Below are 20,120 nucleotides of genomic sequence, written 5' to 3'. Positions count from 1 at the left end.
AATTTTCTTTTTTTTTAAACTGGTAGAACATTAAAAGTGTGCTTTACCATAAATTACTCATAAGAAGATATATTTTAGTAAAAATCAACCAAAATTATATTTTAGTTTTATGCCCAAATACATCTGTGGAAAGAAACTTTTATACATTAATTTTCTCACCAGAGCAAATATGTGTTTTCATCTGAGAAACATGTTTTCTCATAGAAGTTGCTCAAAAATTAACAAAGATTATCCTTAAATCATTTGGTAAAAGAATGAAATCCTTTATTATGTTTACTTTTAAAAACGATTTACTTTTAAGTGCAATAACCTAGATGCTACAGATCTTTTAGAGTTCCCCTATACCAATATGTATGTTTATCTCATCATAGTTGTCGTTTTTATAATGTGTAAGCGCTGTGGTCTTACTATTCATATTTATTTCAGAGTTTTCAAAACGAATTGGGTCAGAGTGTAAGGAGGGAAAACAGATGACATTGTGTTGAGGGACATTATTTTCAGCTGTGTGACTGTGTTCATGCTGCATTCATTTCACTCTGTGAAGCTGTGATTCTTTGCCTGCCTAAAACACCTGATGGTCCCAATAAGGAGATGAACAGCCAATAGGAGGCAGGAGGACATCAGGGGCCATCTGCCCAGCTACACAGCAAGCCATGGAGAAAGAAGTAAAGAAAGGCATACAGAAATAGAGAAAGATAAAAGCCCAGGGGCAAAGGGTAATGGGGTTAACGTAAGACAAGAAAAACTGGCAAAATATAAAACCAGATAAACATTGTTTGAAACATTCTGATTATAGCAGTAATCTAACAAGCAATAAATATCCATATTTCTGCAATAGGCTCTCTGATTGCTCATCCATCAGCTGTCCGTTCTCTCTTCTAAAAACGAGGCTTAAAGCATGGCATGCGCAAGAGATGCTGGAGAGGTTCGTTCAGCATGGTTAAAGAGTTTCATTATCACAGTGCAAAACTGTCTGGCAAACTAGAGAAATGAATTGTTCACAAATGAAACCAAATGAAGCACGCTTCACAGAAAAGCACCGAGGCGGGGGATGGGATGGGTAGCTGCTGAGTAAAAGAACGGCAGACACAGAGAGAAAGCGAATCCAGTGTGGGGGACTGAGAAAAAAAAAAAAAGGTTAATGAGGTGGAAATGAGTCTGCCGAGGAGGGACAGGAAAGGGGGACATTAAAAATCACACACGCTGAAAAATTCCAACTTCTGCCTCGTGCTAAGCTAGGGGACCATCCCCCTCAATGTTGGACTTCAGAGGTCTGCTAAAACCCCATCCTTAGCAGACATGCATCCTTCAGGGACATCTGGGAAACCAGCTCTTATCTTGAAATTACCAAAGCAAACATCCCTCAAGAGAGGAAAATAAAAAAGACAGAATATATTACAACCAAGTACCGACTGGCTGTAAATGAAGCAGGGGATCTGGGGAGGGAGGACCAACTGCTTCAGGTGATCTTCCAGCGGTGCATCAACCACCACACCAACTACTTTCACGACATGGTCTCTACGAGTTAAAGAAATTAAACAGGGCTGGAGAGATGGCTCAGTGGTTAAGAGCATTGCCTGCTCTTCCAAAGGTCCTGAGTTCAATTCCCAGCAACCACATGGTGGCTCACAACCATCTGTAAAGGGGTCTGGTGCCCTCTTCTGGCCTGCAGACATACACACAGACAGAATATTGTATACATAATAAATAAATAAATAAATATTTTTAAAAAAAAAGAAATTAAACACTCTTTGCCAGCAAGTTGTTACTAGAAGATAAAATTAATATTTTGATGGAAATATTTTGTACAAAATCCATTTGAAACACAAACTCTGTGAGCATAATCAAGGGACGAAATCTGTTGCTGTCTGCAAGCATTTATTAATAAATGGTTGGAACCCGTTCTCTTTGACATCTTAATTTGATCGAATTTTGTTATTTGGCTTCGACTCAGAAATAGAGAATGCTTGTGTGATGATTTCTTGATCATATAATTAAAGATAAAATTTGTATTAAGACTACTTAGATTTTTTTTCCCAGAGTCCTCCTCTAAATTACAGCAAATGTGGGTAACACAAAAGAGAGAGAGATAGAGACTCCCCTATAATCTATCAAAGGTTAGGATCATATTTTCTAATTATTATATATTTTATTGCTTATCCATAATTTATTGCATTAATATAATAAGCGTCATTTAAACAGCTTCTTTAAAATATTGCTGTTTTTGCACCACCGTTCTTGTACCGTGTTTAGTGCGCTTTTCTTCTATCTCAGAGGCAGCCACAGAATAAAAGCTGCTGCGCTCATTTGAATGAGTATTGGGAAGTTGCTCTCCAGAAGGCATGTGCTCATTTGCATAATCTGCATAGTAACGAGCAAACAAGAAAATCGCCTAGCTACTTTGCCTACAGTGGTTACAAGCACGCATTATCCTTTAGAGCTCCAATCTGAGGGGCCCCCACACCTACACCTGAATAACCAGCTGGAGAGGGAGCTCAGGCACCCAGCCCCCCTCCTCTAGCAGGATTGGAGGAGACTGTTGCAGCCTAAGCCACTATGCGCAGAGACTCTTTCCTGCTTAGCTTGGCTTCACAGGAACCACTGTTGGTGGCGGTTCTTCAATACAGTCAAGAGCGTCTAGAGCCTCTGTAAACGCTCTTCTCACCTCACCTCTGCTTCATATAAGCTAAGGCTGTGACTGTGGCCACCGTGAGAGCTAGGTACTGTTCCGCTTGGCCTCTGAACCCGCTCCTCCGTGTATGCCGCCGCTCCTCCACTTGAAACTTGGGTCTCAGGAGATCTGATTTCCTTGGCCAGTGCCCAAGGTTTTTTTTTTATTTATTTATTATGTATACAATGTTCTGTCTGTGTGTATGCCTGCAGGCCAGAAGAGGGCACATTATAGATGGTTGTGAGCCACCATGTGGTTGCTGGGAATTGAACTCAGGACCTTTGGAAGAGCAGGCAATGCTCTTAACCAATCTTTTAACTGTACTTTTCAAGTTCTCCCCCTCAGGTCTCTCAGTGAGCCTAATCCCCAAAGCCCACAGCAAATTCCTGACTGCAGAGTTCCTGGGGCACCAGCAGTCCCTGAGAGGACCAGGTCAGAGGCAAAGCCAGGGTTCCCTTTGTTTTTTCAAGGACCATCCTCCAGGGTAGAACAGCCTCTATTTTAAATTCTCAAACTCTGGAGCGATGGTTCTGGTTAAAGCACTTACCAGGCAAGTGTGAGGATCAGGGTCTAGAGCCCTAAACCCAAATAAATACTATTATTAGCAGACATGCCGCTCACCTGTAACTACAGTCTCAAGATCACAAGAGCAAAGCAAGAACAGCAGCATCAACCAGCTCTGGCTTTGACTGAGACACCGTGCCTCAGAGAATCCAGAGGAAGAACAAGGAAGGATGATCTAACATCAGCCTACATGAGCACACGCACACACATGGATGATGTGGGAGAGTCTTCTGTTTGAGTTGATTTCTTTGGCTAATAAAGAAACTGCCTGGCCCATTTGATAGACCGCCCCTTAGGTGGGTGGAGTAGACAGAACAGGAAGAGGAAGTGAGGTAGAAGGATCAGTAAGATGCCACACCTCTCCTAAGTTAAGCAGACTGCCGTGCCTCTCCTGAGAGAGAAGCCAGACGAGATGAAGCTCCAGCCCAAGATGGACGTACACTAGAATCCTTCCCCGGTAAGACACCACTTTGTGGTGCTACACAGATTATTTGATATGGGTTAGTCAAGATGTGAGTAAGAGGCTGGAAATAATGGGCCAGGCAGTGTTTAAAAGAATACAATTTGTGTGTCATTATTTGGGGGCATAAGCTAGCCGGTGGCCAGGAGCCAGGCAGGATGAAAAGCAGGCCTACCCGCAGCCCCCCACTACACATGGAGGGGAGAAAAATTATTTCTCAGAAGCAGTCTTAGACGGTACCTTGTCCTTATGCTTCCTATCTAGGAAGAAGTTGTCATTCACAGGGTGTTTCAGGTCACACACGGAAAGCCACACATTCTCTTGGTACAGGTAAGAAAATCACCAATTTAGCCTAGAGAAAGCACTAGACTATTTAAGACCAATAAAGTTCTGTTTCTAGTTATTTTTACATTCCTTTATTTTAGGAGCTCACTTTGTTGTTACTGTTGCTGCTCATTAGTTTAGGAGAGATGCTCTGAGGTTAAGAGCACTTCCTGTCCTTCCAGAGTACCCATTTGGTTCCCAGCATCCAGGACAGACAGCTCACAACTTCCTGTAACTCCAGTTCCAGGGGATCTAATGCCTTCTTCTGCCCTCTGCAGATACCCACATTAATGCATATAAATAAAAAGCAAAGTTAAAATCGTCTTGTAAACATGTGAGCATTTGGTATTGTTTCAATGTCTAGATCTCCAGGTAAACACACCAAGGACTGGCTTTGAGAATCATAGCCCTGCACTCAGAAAAATCCTTTGTGCTATGTGTCTCTGTATGTGCATATTTCTCAGAGACAGTTTATGGGACAGGAAGAGACTCACAATAACACAAAGGGTAGCCTCTTGCTGAGTTAGATTTTTTTGTTTTTTAATGCTAGCCCTTTGTTGCCAGGTCTATGGTGTTGTTTGCTCTTTGGTGAAATATTGTTTCTCCTTAAACATTCCCACCTTCTTACACAGGCAGTAGAGAGAAAGGACTCCAGCCATGCCACAGTTTCTGCTTAGAGACACCGCTGGTGGCAGAGGAGACAGTCTGTGGAGCAGACCCGCGACTCTGGGTCCCAGCCAGCAGGAAGAACAAGGCCCCTACTGTTGTCCTCTTCTAGGTCCTTCTGCTGCCCACCCCACCCCGCAGGCAGTGGTGGCAGGTGTGAACGACTATTGGAACAGGAAGGCACAGTCCGGAGAGCTCCAAGACAGACATTAATTAGAAAATGCAGCCCCTCGACCCAGCCACTGAGAACCTCCGAGTACAGATGCTCAGTACATCCTGGATAAAATTATGATAACAGGTTTCTCAAAACGCTCACTTTACACACAGGCAGAACTGCCCAAATGGTTATGCTGTCGCCTTCCTGTCTGGGCACCAGTGTTTCCTGAGGCGTCAGCCTGGCACTGGGAGGTGAATAAAAATGCAAATCCTACAGAAAGTCCCTGTGTGCCAGTTCTCAAAGGACAAGGCCTGGCTGGAGTCCCTGCTCCAGCATGCACCAGCGCAGGGAAGCTCTGCCTGGGAAACCTCAAAAGGCCCTTGTTTGGCTCCCAACATTCTAAGCATATACCTCTGGGGATTTATGGTGGAACGTTCTAAAATGTTTTAAAGCAGGCTGCCCTGACACCTTGTGGCTAACATGGAAAAAAAAATTTCTCGTTCAGAATGGACACACCAAGCAGAAGAGAGTGATGTCCAGATTTTAAACAGAATGTTCCAGAAATAAGGAGGGCATGGTAGAGCCTTCCAACTTGACTCAGCATCACCACCTTCGTGGAGTCCCATGAAGAACTATTTATAACTCAGTAACAATCTTGACTTATTTTATTAATTAGATTTTCTGAGTCATGATATCTTGATCATACAGTTTGGTAGGTACTGACAAGAAATTAAAGTGAGCCATGACTAAAAGAATTTTTTGTCATTAATTCTCAGTACTAGATATCAGCCATGGCCACCATGATTTCTCTCTCTCTCTCTCTCTCTCTCTCTCTCTCTCTCTCTCTCTGTCTCTCTCTCTCTCTTCCTCTCTCCCTCCATCTTTCACACACATTATATACAGTGTGTGTAAGTTTATATTTATATATAGCATGCATTGTTTATATATAGCGTGCACATGTTTACATATAACGTGTATATTTATATATAGCATGTGTATGTTTATATATACCATGTGTGTGTTTATATATAGCGTGTGTGTGTTTCTATATAGTGTGTGTGGTTATATATAGTGTGTGCATGTTTATATGATAGTGTGTATATGTGCATGTATGATGTGAATACCAACTACATGTACTCTATCTAAAATGTTCCATAGATTGACTCCTACCACAGGTTCTCTTGGCTTCCTGACAGCTTTCACACCAAGATTTTAAGATTCATCCCTGTGGTTATGTGAATCAGTAACTTATTATTGTGCAGTGTTTCTCATAGATGTATATTAGAATTGATATACTTTCTCTGTCTGAGGGACATGGGGTCGTGGGTATGCAGGCAGTTATAAAGAAGCCTTTCTTCTCCAGAGCTCACCCTATATTGAGATGTTATTGGCAGTTCATAGGTGCTCAGGGAGGGGAGGGAGACTCAGGCTTCTTGGAAGGCAGGACCGCTGGTAGTCCTCCATGTCCCATTGGTTGCCCCACCCCCATTCACTCAGGGCAGCACTAGCTGGACCTAGTGAGTTACCAAAATAAATTTCCTTATTAAAAAGATGATAAAGTTGGGAGGAAGTCTGCTAGGGGTTACAGAGGGAGTTGGAGGGGGAAATAAGGGTGGAAATGATCATATTCCACTATATGTGTGTGTGTGTATAATATATATAATGTATGTATACGAAATTACCAAAGGACAAAAAAAAGAAGATAAATAAATCCTTGAATTCTTATGACACAGTTCTCTCTCTCTCTCTCTCTCTCTCTCTCTCTCTCTCTCTCTCTCTCTCTCTCTCTCTCGGTAAAGGCATAGAGCTTGAAATAAAACACTGGTGGCTTTACATGGAGCTGTTGGTCCTCTCCCAGGTGGTTATGAGACTTCTCTGTCCTCCTAGCAAAGGACAGCAGTGCCTGGCCAACTCAGCCACAGCAGTGCTGGCTGCTGATAGCCCTGTCTCCAGCTGTCCCATGCTGTAGCCATAGCTTGCTATCCCTGAGTGTGGCTCTGCTATGCTGCCAGCCCACGGCCCTCCTGTTCTATGTTGTCTCTCCGGGTGCTGATGTTTCATCCTCTGGGGCTGACATCTCATGTGTTCCACTTCTCTCCTCCATTCATTCGCAATTCTCTCTAATCCAGAACATGGTTATAATATTTATGCAATCTATGTTAAGGCCTTTTCATTCCTGGGTCTGATTGTGCTCTCTGGTTTTTCCCTTGCAGGTCACAGTTCGCTTCAGATGTTGGTAGCTTTGGTGTTTGTGTCAGACCGGGGATGGACCTCAGGCCTTCAGCATGCTGAACAAATATTCTAGCCCAGAGCCACAGGCTCATCCTGGCATTTCTTAGAGAATTCTAGATACTGTGAGTGTCGCATTGCTCAGATGTCCTTGACAGACTACGGTCCAGCTGATCCTTGGACTCTTGTGTTTCCTTGGGCTGGGTCCTGAGTGGCCTTCACTCCTGAGCTCCTTCAGCCTGTGATTCATAGACTAGCTGTCACGAGTAGCCAGTAGGTCATGAGACTCATGGCCTCACACCCATCCCTGTGTGAGTTCTGAAAACCGTCTACCACCTGACCTCAGCAGTTCTAACACGCAGCGCCTGTGAGGTGTGCAGGGGACTAAGTGTAAGCAGACGCCTGGACTCTGTCCTTTGTCCCTTCCAGTTCTCCAAAACTCTGCCTGGCAATTTGTGACCATGTTTGCCAATGTGAGTGTCTCTGGCTCAGTGAGGTCACTCGCTTCTGACCACCCACGATGCTGCAAGGACGTTCTCATCTCTCCCTTCTCTAGGTGGGGTGTCTGTCTAACACCTGATACTAGTTGATTCATCATCTTTTCAGCACCAGAGTCAATCTAACCCTGGATAATTCATCAATCATAGAAAGCCTAGCTTGTTGACCTTTCTAACTCAGTGAGAAACTTTGCGTATTTTCACCTACTACGCCATATTATCGATGGGGTCTCACTCTGTAACCCAGGATAGCCTTAAACTTGGAATGTGTCTTGCTGGGATTACAGGTGTGCGTGCACTAGTGGTTCTCAACCTTCCTAATGCTGCAACCTTTAATACAGTGTCTCATGTTGTGTTGTTACCAATCATAGTTATTTTCATTGCTACTTTGTAACTGTAATTTTGCTACTGTTATGTAATCCTAATGTAAATATCTAATATGCAGCATATCTGATTTGCAACACCTGTGGAAGCGTCGTTCAACCCCGAAGTGGTCACGACCTGCTGGTTAAGATTAGACAAAATATCTAATTCCCTAGTGGTTCTGGAGGCCAGGGTCTGAAAGGAAGGTGCAGGTAAGTCTACATACATGACTGAGGCCACAGATGACAGTGGTTCTCTGCCCTCCCAGTCCCTCCTATTCCGTACTTTCTGACTGGTTTCTTCATCACAAGAAAACGTTTTGAAAATCAGATCCCCTGTAACTAAGAATAAAAGTAAACACCAAGCAAGGGTGTGCAGTTCCACCTCTCAGCAGAGAGGGGACAGACAGACTCCCAGGCTGTGAGCCCAGAGGAGATGCTTGGAGTCGGTGGACTTGGGGTTGAGTTAGGAATCTGAATTTTCCAAAAGCCAATAAATGAAAAAAAATTAAAAACAGAGCAGTGTTATCAAAATGAAACTGCTCTGTGGGGTGGGGTCTTTAGCAATGATGTCAGCCTAGCGACGGAAGCTTATTGGAAAGGGGCATGGGACTAAAGAATTTGTCCTCTCAGGTGCTGGAGGGGAAGCATGGCCCACCAATCAGGGAGGTCAGGTGAGAAGTGCCAAGGAGGGGTTGGTTCGTCCAGGTAGAAGGGAGCTGAGAAGGAGCTAGATGCCCATAGAGCTTAGGTTTAAGGACAGAAAAGGACTGGAGAGGATGTACTGGAGTATGTGACTGTAACTAGGCAGGAGAGGCTGTGGGAGGGACCATTCAGCCTTGTCACACTGGTGCATGGGCAGCTTGGGCAGCCTGTGCTCACTCCCTAGAAGGAGCTCATCAGAAAAGCAGGAAGTTAAATTTTGCATCACAGGAAATGGCCTATGAAACACACTTAATTTACGACTCTGTCTGGGTCTATTTGTCTTTATCCTGTGGATAGATTAGAAACATCGAGGAGACAGAACTGTGCTCTGTACTGGTCCTAGAGTCAGAGAGCTTAACGTTGACGTGACTGCAGCTTTGTCTGTGTCTTCTCAGAGTGGAAAACTACCAATAAAGTAATCCATCTGAATTCCTAACAGAGACATGAGTGGAGGAGAATTCACAGAGAATTCCAAGGTTTCCATTTGAACCAAGCAAACAGAAACATGAAGAAGCCACTGTCATGCAGGTCGACAGGCAACAGCATGCGAGGTTTTTCTCTGATCACTGGAAAAGTTAGAGGTGCGTGAGTTCCTTAGTCTGGACACATCATTTTCACTAGAATGTGTATGACTAGATAATACGGACTGGACAGGGACCTGTTTATCGGAAAGTGTGTACAGAGTTTTAAAGATTTGAGCTACATCCTCCATGGGAATCCCAGATTTCCTGTAACAAAAAACAAACACACACACACAAAAAAAAACTGTTGTGCAATTTCTAGTTGTTCTTAAAAATAAAGACCTGGGGTCAGATATTAGGGTGAAAGCTGAGAGATTTTGTAGAGAAGCGGCAGCCAGCCACTACCTCTACAAAATCCTCATGCCAAATGGGGTATCCTGTCTCTACAAGTCCTCAGACTGAATGCCTCGAGCTCATGTGTCTCCTGCCTTATATTCCTCCCTCCACCCAAGCATATCCCTTTCTGTCTCCACCTTCCTTGTGTTAGGATTAAATGTGTATGACTTCCAAGTACTGGAATTAAAGGTGTGAGCCACCATTGCCGAGCACCGCTTCATTTTAAGACTGGATCAATCTAGTGTAGCCCAGGGTGGCCTTGAACTCGCAGATGGAAGTCTGCCTCTGCCTCCTGAGTGCTGGGATTAAAGATGTGCACCACCACTGCCTGGCCTCTATAAATAACTAGTGTGGCTAGCTCTACACTCTGATATTCAAACAATCTTTATTTGTTACAACACAAACAAAATACCACCACAGATATTTCTCAGACTTGTTTATTGTTTGTTTATCTTTGGAGAAAGGGTCTCATGTAGCCCAGGATGATCCCAAAAGAATTTTCTATCTAGCCAAGGGTAACTTTGAACTGCTAATCTTTCTGTTTCCACCTCCAGAGTGCTGGGGGTCACAGGCATGAGCCATCATCTGCTTTATGTGGTGCTGGGATCCAAAACAGGTCTTCCTGCATGCTAGGCATATGCTCTACCAAGTGAACTACATCCCCAGAAAACCATTAATCTTGCATTTGTTATTTTATTACTATTACAAATAACACATGTAAAAAATTCATGAATAGTAAAATGATTTACTAAGTTTTAGTATTTTTCTGAATTCTTGAAATTACTAACCTGAAAAAATCAGTAGGAATAAAGACATTTATTCTTAAGCCTGCATGATATATTTAATTTATACATGAAGCTGAAGGCAATTTAAATTAAAGGAGTATTTCTTTTCAAAGAGAAAGCAACTGGGGCTGGAGAGATGGCTCAGCGGTTAAGAGCACTGGCTACTCTTCTAGAAGGGCCTGGCTTGGTTCTCAGGGCTCACATGGCAGCTGGCATTCATAACTCCAGTTCCTGGGGATCCGGCTCCTCTCCTGGCCTCTGCAGGCACTGTATGCACATGGCAAATGAATCAGGCAAAACACTCAAATACATTGGATACATACATGTAAAATATTTTAAAACTGTTTATGAGAACATCTACAATGATCTCATGTAGTTCACAAGCGTTTTAACTGTACCTAAAGATACTGTTTTCTACATCATTTATTAAAAGATATACTGTAAAATCATGGGTTTTTTTTTTATATATAACAGGGGAGCTGCACTCATGAAATCTCAACAGTATAGCTGCTCAAACAAGACCTGACCAATGACAATGCCAGCTGACATGCCATGGAGCCCTACTTCTAGATGAAGAACTTCAGGCAATCAACAATTACTGAGAGGGTAATATTCCACAGAAATGAACTTTCCAATTCTCATGTTAGTCCTAAAAACATATACATACAAACCACACAAAATGCAGTCAACTGGTTGTATGTGTGCATAAATACATATATGTATATACACACGTGTATTTATTCATAACACATATACATGTAATTTATGTGCCAACACAAATTGTCTCTGTTAATTTCATGATTGCTAACTATGCTCATACTTTATGCTTTACTTTTTAGATTTAATATTAATCTTCAAATAGGAATTTCCACCAAACACTCGGGGATAATTGAACAGAGGGAAGCCTGGTACAGAGTAGCAATCCTTCATCAAATGATGAGTCCAGGGTTTTACAGTCGTCCTCTGAGATGTGAACAGAACTGAGAATGGATGACAGGGCCTCCACCCTACCCTCCTGCATCTACTAAGAACATAGAAGATAGTAACTGCAAGAAAGACAGACATTATAGCCTCAACATGTGTGTCTGGAGAAGTCACCACTGGCCTATTCCTCTGTAGAACTAGGACCGGGACCATCCCTGAAGTGATGAAGCCCAGGCCCAGGTGAGACTGCACTGAAGCAGGCCTACCAGTTGGGGATACTGGGCAGATTGCATGCATTTCAGGGCCCTGCATGCTCTTCTGCTGCGTGTTTACATTATGAACTCAGCACATGGCGCTAGTTAGCATACCAGTCACCCACATCCATACCTGAGTTTGTGGTAGAACATTTCAGAGGGGGCTTCGGTCATCTGCAGCTCTTATGAGAGCACCAGGCAACAGTCTAGAGTGGAGAGTTCCCATCCAACTGAAGCTTTATATGCTGTCACCACCGTTTCCCCAGAACACTCTCAGCTCCTAGAAACCAGAGACATCCTGAGGCTGCAGACTTCACATGAGTGAGGTTAGTCAGTATCACCTAAATAAAATAATGCCTTCTGCATACACCCATACAGTCACAAAGGATTCCTTCTGTAAGGCAGAGTCGTGACTGCTGTGTGTACACACCCCTTTATTCATCAATAAACACATTCTTTTCATGTATAGGTCGCTGTGAAGAAGGCTGTGATGAGCACGGGAGAACATGTCTTCCTCTCACCGACTCCAGTCCTTTTAAGTGCGAAGCCCGCAGTGTGTATGACTGGATGGTTTTGTAGCTCTGGTGCTTTGTGCAGTTTTTCATAAAGCCACAGTTGTGTTGCCGTGGCAAACCATCAACACGTCTGGGTACTCGGAGTGGCCTTGGAATGTGGAGGACTGTGGAGTCAGAACCTAGGCCCCTCCGTGTTCACAGGGTCCATGGTCTCAGTCATGGTTGGGCACAAGCAGTGTTGGCTACAGTTATCTACATACGGACAATGACAGGACATAGTTCTTTACAGGTGGTGTAAGAGCCAAACGTCTTGTTGTACAGAAGGCCTGTGTGCGTCAGAACCAGCGCTCGCTCTATCACATCCACTTCTGCTGTTGGCTCAAGGAGTGGACCAACCAACTTAACCCATAACGTTAGAGGCGGGTACTCCACTCAGAGGAAACCCTTAACGCTAGGGGTGGGTGCTCCGCTAAGAGGAAACCCATAACGTTAGAGGCAGGTACTCCACTAAGAGGAAACCCGTAATGCTAGGGGTGGGTGCTCTGCTAAGAGGAAGCTGATGGCGCACCAAATAAACAAGTAAACACAAAAGCTAAGGGAAGTTAGGAGACCCCTGCGGCCAGATAACTCGGATGGTCCAGCAGTGAGTCAAAGCAGGCGTGGTGACAGAAGAATAAAGTACCTCAGAATGAGGGGACCTTGGCCCCAAGGAAACCGCTTAAAGCAAAACTCACTGGGCTCAGAACCAGGGAACATGAGACTCCTGGGAACCAGGATGGGCCACTTCCCTTAGAGTACATCATGGGTGGAAGGTGACAGAGCAACTGGTGGCAGCAACTATGGGAGAACCTGAGGCACAGGGAGAACTCAATTCAGGACAGAAGGTTCCAGAGGGTGACCCCCTTCCAGATTGAATGAGTGTCAGGCTGTGGTGCCAAGAAGATACGCCCCGCCCTGGTTCCAAACCCAACCAGTTTTACTCAAAGCAGCCTGGGGCCTTCCGGATCACCGCATTGGAACACGCCACTGACATACTTCAGGCCACACTGTAGGTCAGGTGTAGAGCGCTGGCAGGCGAGGACCCGCCATCGGAACTGACGACAGACAACCTGATATTCGGTACCTGTCGCATTCGTCTCAAGTTCTATCATAGCAGGTAAGCGGAGATTGCTGGCCCAGCTCGAAGCTGAAGGGCTTCTGGCTAATGCAGGTGTTCATCCCCATACCCTGCAGAGGGCAGTGATCTGTGTGTCAGTGTGATAAATTCAGTACAGTTTTGTTAATACACTCACTCCCTGTACATTCACTCCATGTGACAGTGAACATGACAGGGACACCCAGAAGTAAGGCAAGAGCCCTCTTCTTAATGAGCAGACCACATCAAGGCCATGGACACCCAGCATGCATTTGTGGAAGATGCCCCAAGATCCTCATTAGCAACAGACATCTCGTGGAGAAAAGTCTAGCCCAGACCTACAGTGTGTGACTTGCATCAACTAACACACACATTCCTTTTGTTTTCATTCAGGAATTCACAACTGCAGAGAAATTTGGGGAAGCAGGAATGACAATGAAGTTAGGAGAACCCCAGACTCGATGGCTCTTGTCTGAGTCTCCAACCAGACAGATGCCCAAAAGCTGAAACAACTTAACTCTGGCAGTCATGACTGACATTAGCTGTTGCAAGCAATTCTCTCTTTTTAAGTCTCAAACAACTGTCTTATGTAGCCCAGGCTGGCCTCTTCTAACTCACTAGGTAGCCAAGAACAACCTTGTGCTTTTGATACTTCCAAGTGCTGGGGTTGTAGGCATGAGGCACCATGCCCCAGTAACCCTGTCTCCTGGATGAACATTGTCTTCCTTGTTGAAATTTAAAAACTCCTGAGGTGTGGGTAGAGGGGTGAGAAAATGCCATGAGCAGAATGTGTGCTTTGGCTAACTTCAGGGTAGGCCCATTGGGACTTAAAGCAAGCCTGTCAGCACCCAGGCTCCTTTCCCTGAGGTGGCAGGAGCCATCCTGAGCCCATGCATTTAAACCATTTTCTTTCCCAGCAAGTGAGACTCTGAGTCTGCATCCCAGAATGTACGAACCTGCTGAAATTTTGTATGTACACTACACGCCCTGCTGCTTCTGGAAAATGTCATGTTCAGCTGAAACACAACATCAGGTGCCAAGGGATCCAGATCATTCCCATATTTAATCCCCTTTTATTGTGGAACAATCATTTGTACAATGGGAAGATATATTGCTCTCACTAATAAAGAGCTAAATGATCACGAGCTAGGCAGGAGGAAGTTATGTAGGGCTTGAGGACAAAGAGCAAGCTCTGGGATAAAGATGGGTGAGTCGCTGGGAGATACCTGGAGAAGCAAGATGAACATGCCTTGTTAAAGGTACTGAGCCATGTGGTACAGTGTAGATAAGTAAAATGGGTTAATTTAAGTTGTAAGAGCTAGTTAGTAACAAGCCTAAGCTACAGGCCAAGCATTTATAATAAGTCTCTGTGTGGTTACTTGTAAGGTGGCTGGCAGGACAAATATTCCATTTACACCCTTTTTCCCCTTTCTTTAACCCTCATCAGAAATATTCAATTCCTATGGAGCAGCCTGAGCAAAGGAGATCTTCATGAATGTGAGACTAGCCAGGACTCACCCCTCCAAGTTAGCACCATGTTCATGGGCTCAGCACCACCTCTCAGCCTAGTGGTGGGGTGAGGTCACATCCCCTCCTCTTTCTCTGCCCCGCACTTTTCTCTCTTCACTATAGCAGCAGAAACATCCCCCACCTTTCAATGAAGGTTAATTTTACATGTCAATTTAAGCACACTGGCAGATGCATAGGCCGGCAGTTAAACGTTAACTCTTACTGTATTTGTGAGGTTAGTTCTAAGGGAAATTGAAACCTGAGTTGGTGAACTGAGGCGAGCAAATGCACGCCCGTGTTGAGTGAACATGCAACCCACTGAAGAACCCAGCCCAGCAGGAGACAGGGAAGGTGAAGTCTACTCTCTGGATGCAATTTTCCTACCTTTGACACTCCTAGAAACTGCACCATTAACCCCTGACCGCCAGGCATCCAGGCTGTACACTGGCCTCTCTGATCTCCAGCTTCCACAAGACAGACCACAGGACCTGCCAGTTTCTGTGACTGTGTGAAAGCATAGCTTATCACAGTTGTTCTCAGCCTGTGGGTCACCGACCCCTGAGGTTGAGCAATGCTTTCCCAGGGTTCATAGCTCAGATACCATGCATATCAGATTTTTCAATATGATTCATAACAGTAACAAAATTATAGTTATGAAGTAGCAACAAATTAATTTTTTGGTTGGTGGGTCATCACAACATAAGGAACTGTCTTAAAGGAAAGTTGAGAACTACTGGCTTATCATAATTCTACTCTTAATGAGTGAGTCAGAGATAGAGACAGGGCCAGACGTTCTCCCTCTGGCTCTGTTTAGCTGACCTTTCTGTTCTTTGTTTTGATTAGAGTGCAGAGGCAGAGCCTCACTCTGGACAGAGCATGGCTTCCAACTGTTCCACCACTCTCCACCAGCCATGCAGCGTGCCCCACTGTGGTGGTTTCTGGTGAGTTCTGTGGTGAAGAGCTACAGGCAAAGTGCCTTAAACACTGAAAGTCACTACCCCTAGAGTTCTGGAGGCCAGATGTGTGATGTCAGAGTATCAGCTGGGCCACACCCTTCTGACGATGCTAGGGAAAGATCTGACAGGCCTGTTTTCCAGCTTCTGGGGTACACAAAAGATGTAGACATAGTCTCTACCTCGGGAGTGGCCTCGTGTAGAAGTAGCTACTCCTGCATGACTAAGCTCAGCTGAGATCATTAGGGTGACCCCTTTACCCCATCTGCCCTGTGTTTTTATATAAAGGTTGGACATGTGCACATGGAGAGCATGCATAAGTACGTTCACATCTTTCATGGCGCACAATCCCAGCCACTAAACATGCCATATCGTGTGGACAATGACAGCTCAGTCATGGATGCTCAGACCCCTTCCTGAGGGGGCGGCCTCACATGCAGGGGACAGATGTATTGTAGAATATTATTTTAAGATGTGTGAGCTTTGTTTAATGGTGCAAAGATGTGTTGCGTTCTTTTCCGTTGTGTGTTGTTTAGCTCTGTGAAGCTGTGTTACTTTGTCAGTCTGAAGCACCTGATGGTCTAATAAAGAGCTGAGCAGCCAATAGTGAGGCAGGAGCAAGGATAGGTGGGGCTGGCAGGCAGAGAGAATAAATGGAAGGGGAAAAGAGAGAAAGAAGAGCAAGGAGCAAGAAAGAGGAGAAGAGGAAGACTCCAGGAGCCAATTACCCACCCACACAGCAGCAATGGAGTAAGAAGTAAAGAAAAGTATATAAAATGAGAAAGATAAAAGCTCAGAGGCAAAAGGTAGATGAGATAATTTAAGAAAAGCTGACTAGAGATATGCTAAGCTGAGCCTGGACACTCATAGTAATAATAAGACTCCATGTGTGTTTTACCTGGGAGTTGGGTAGCAAGCTCCCCAAGAGTCAAAAGAATAAAGAGTGAAAACCACCAACTACAAACAGTGGACACAGAACAGTGCTGGATCTGTAATGCTATCTCCATAGAAGGGACTTTATGCCTGTCCTGGTAAGGTGAAGGACGGCTTATGTGAGTCAGTTTTTAAAGATAATGACTATTGATTGTTGTTAAAAGGAAGAGAAGGCTGTTCTTGCCCAGAGCTCTCTTCTGCAAAGTCACAGAGATCCTTGGACAACACTTACAGCAGGTTGAGGGAAATGGGGGAACCGAGGAACCAAAGAAAGTGCAAGAACAATGTCCACTCGGCACAAGGGGCAGAGGTCTGATAGCAGCAAGTGTAACTGGAAGTGAGAAAGTCATCAAGGGCAGGAAATGACTTGTGGGAGTCCTGAATAGCAAAGACAAGAATAACCTTAAGTGGTGTGTGCACTTAAATCCCAAACTGCAGACAGATGGGCTCAGTGTGGCTTCAGGGATGATGGTGTCTCCTTTCACACTGGGATGAGCACAAATGAGTCAGCTTCAGAACCCCACTGCCCACTGTGAAATAAACCCTTCCCTTTGGTCTGATGTAAACAGACCATTCCTAGATGGGAACAAGGCACACAGGGCAGTCTCTATCTCTAACATAGTGGTTTGGATAAAAATGGCCCCCATAGGCCCATTGGGAGTGGCCCTATTAGGAGGTGTGACCTCATTGGAGGAGGTGTGGGTTTATTGGAGGAAGTGTGTCACTGGAGGCAGGCTTTGAGGTCTCAGGTGCTCAAGCCTGGCCAGTGAGTCTCACTTCTCTTCTTGATGTCTGCAGATCCAGATGGAGAACTCTCAGTTACCTCTCCAGCACCATGTCTGCCTGCATGCCTCCTTGTCTTACCATGATGATAATGGACTAAACCTCTGAAACTGAAAGCCAGACCCAATTAAATATGTCTCTTCACAGCAATAAAAGCCTAACTAAAACATCTACCAACCACTGGAAAGTAGGGGTTAGGCACCATAGCCTACCAATCAGCAGAACTGAGTTCTTTTTAAAGGTCTCAGTGCCTATAGCCCAACACTTTCCTCATAAATCTGACCTGAGAAAATCTCTGTAAATGAGATTTCCAGATAAAAATGAAAATCACCAGGACTGGAGATATGGCTCAATACTTAAGAGCCCTGGCTGCTCTTGCAGAAGACCTGGATTCAATTCTAAGCAGCCACTTGGTGAATCACAGCCAACTGTGTGACTCCAGTTTCAGGAGTTCAGAGCCCTCTTCTGGCCTCCATGAATGTCAGACAGGCACATGCTTCACACACATGCATACATGTGGTCATTCATACACATAAAATAAAACTAAATAAATCTTTAGAAAAACTGAGAACTACCAACGTGGGATTGTTTAGGATCTACTCAGGAAGATAGAGGGAAGGTCACGTCTGCTGTGTTAGGAGCCTTTGATCATGATATATGTAATGAAACTTTGCAATAATTTAATAACACGAGTGCCTTATGAAGGCAGAAGTGGGTAATGGGTGCTGGTTGGTGGCGAGAAGAAAGATAAAGGGGGATTTGTGTTTCTTTGAAGACCTAACAGAGAAGAAAGAATTAAAGATAAAGGACAAAGAGTAATGGGCGGTGCTGGAGTACAGAGGAATCACCGTTTGGTGTTTCTGGGACCTGGAGTTCACGTGAAGTTAAGTGGGTGAGGAAGCTCATTGAAGCACCTCAGAATCCCTTGCAAGTGAGAAGAGTCTGAGATCAAGAAGAACCCAGAGCAACTGCCTAGCATCAGAAACTCAAGTGCTGTGCAGATCGGGCAAGAAGCCTTCCTGAGCAGTTCTACAGGGACTCAAGTTCTACAGGAAACTCAAAAGCCGTTCCTTCCCCTCAAAGGGCTGTGCACATCTTCCTCCACCATTAGAACACAGGGAAGCTGGTCAGCACCCTGGCTCTGGCTACACTTGGTAAACGTACAAGAAAAAAAAAAAACTTGCCACACATGCTGATGAAAATCTGGAAATTGACCCTGGAGTTTTTACCTGTTTTGTTTTGAAAGAAAATGTGGGATAAATGTCATGATCACAGACTAAATAAATTTAAATTAAATAGTTCTGTAAAGTAATACCCATTAACATGCCACCTACAAACACGTAGTTCAGTGACTTAGACCAAGTGGATTTATATGCCCATGAACGTAAAACAAATTATCCATCCAAATATAATAACTGAAAGGTTAAACTATGCATCAAAGCCGAGCAAACTCCAAGACAGTCATAACTTTTGGTCATGACCCTGGTACAGCAAGGAGACACTGTGTTGTGCAGCTCCTTCTTGCCAACAATACTCCCCCTTGGAGTTTTGTTCTGCACACTTGAATGGATACATTCAAATAAGACCATAGGATCAAATCCAATTTAAGATAAACTCACTAACTCTAATTTTGTTAACTAAATTTGCAAAATACAATTCATGAAAAGACAATGGTCTCTGAATAGAATTGTCATTGCTCCACCCACTGTGATTATTTGGTCTATGTTTGCTCTCATGCTTATGAATAGGGATAAAGATAGATGGTATGAGGATGATAAATAAATAGATAGATGATTGATAGATAGATAGATGATAGATAGATAGATGATAGATAGATAGATAGATATAGATAGATAGATAGATATATGATAGATAGATGTGATAGATAGATGATAGATCGCTCTAGCTATAGATGTGCTAGATAGATAGATCGATAGTCGCTCTCGCTCGCTCGCTCTGCTCGCTAGCTCTCGATAGCTTCCTAGCTCGCTCGCTCGCTCGTCGCTCGCTCGCTCGCATCGCTCGCTAGCTGCTCGCTAGATAGCTAGTTAACCAGATGAGTATAAATAGATAAAAATCGATGATAGATAAATGATAGGTAATAGATGCAGATACATAGATGATACATAGGTGATAGATATCACTACCTAGCATTGATATACCGTATCACACACACACACACATATATGATAAATCTATATAGTAATGGAGAAATTAGGAAATTGGACATAGATATGGAGAGATGATTTATGGATAAGTAGAAAATGGGTATATAGAGAGAACCGATACACTGATAGATACAAATACACATGATAGATATATCAACACATACACACATTATGAGGAGATAATTGATGAATGGATGGATGATGGATATGTACATAATATCTGGATATATGAAGATAGACAATAGACAGATAGCTGGACCAAGGATATTTACGTACCTAGAGATAGATAAATGATAGATATAGACATAAATTGTTAAGATTATTTTAGGGTTTTTAAAAACAAAGCCACATGTGATTGAGTACACATAATGGCAAATTCTGCTTTCTGACAGTGATTGCTAATACAGAACACTGTCTTCAGATTCCACGCAAGTCCACACACCAGATAAAATACTTTGGGGCAGCCATCCTCCCACACTTCCTCTATTCATGTTTCCCAAGCTTGTTGTCATTGTCAGGGGCAGGAGAGACCTCTGGGATTTGGAGCAAGGTTCCCTGCATCTTCGCACCACATCCCAGATGATGGAAGAAGAAAGTGGGTTACTTTTGCCTGCTCCCCCTTAGAGACTAGCCATGTGTGATAGAAAGTCATCTGAACACTGAGAGATC

General features: G+C 44.0%; 1 long non-coding RNA gene across 2 annotated transcripts; it reads right to left on the bottom strand.

Annotated features, from left to right (window-relative positions):
* Positions 1-9,913: 9,913 nt before the first annotated feature.
* LOC119820735 lies at positions 9,914-15,115 on the bottom strand. 2 transcript variants are annotated; one of them, XR_005286529.1, is made up of 3 exons: positions 14,999-15,115; positions 11,589-13,197; positions 9,914-10,544 (listed from the first exon to the last, which is right to left on the bottom strand). It is a non-coding gene; the product is annotated as an uncharacterized LOC119820735 (long non-coding RNA). The 2 variants fall into 2 exon arrangements; XR_005286528.1 differs by having other exon boundaries at positions 9,914-13,197.
* Positions 15,116-20,120: the final 5,005 nt, after the last annotated feature.

Source organism: Arvicola amphibius, chromosome 8 (genome assembly GCF_903992535.2).
Source record: "Arvicola amphibius chromosome 8, mArvAmp1.2, whole genome shotgun sequence".
Taxonomy (NCBI): domain Eukaryota; kingdom Metazoa; phylum Chordata; class Mammalia; order Rodentia; family Cricetidae; genus Arvicola; species Arvicola amphibius.
Note: the sequence above shows the minus strand (reverse complement) of the source record. Positions and strands in the feature narration are given on the sequence as shown.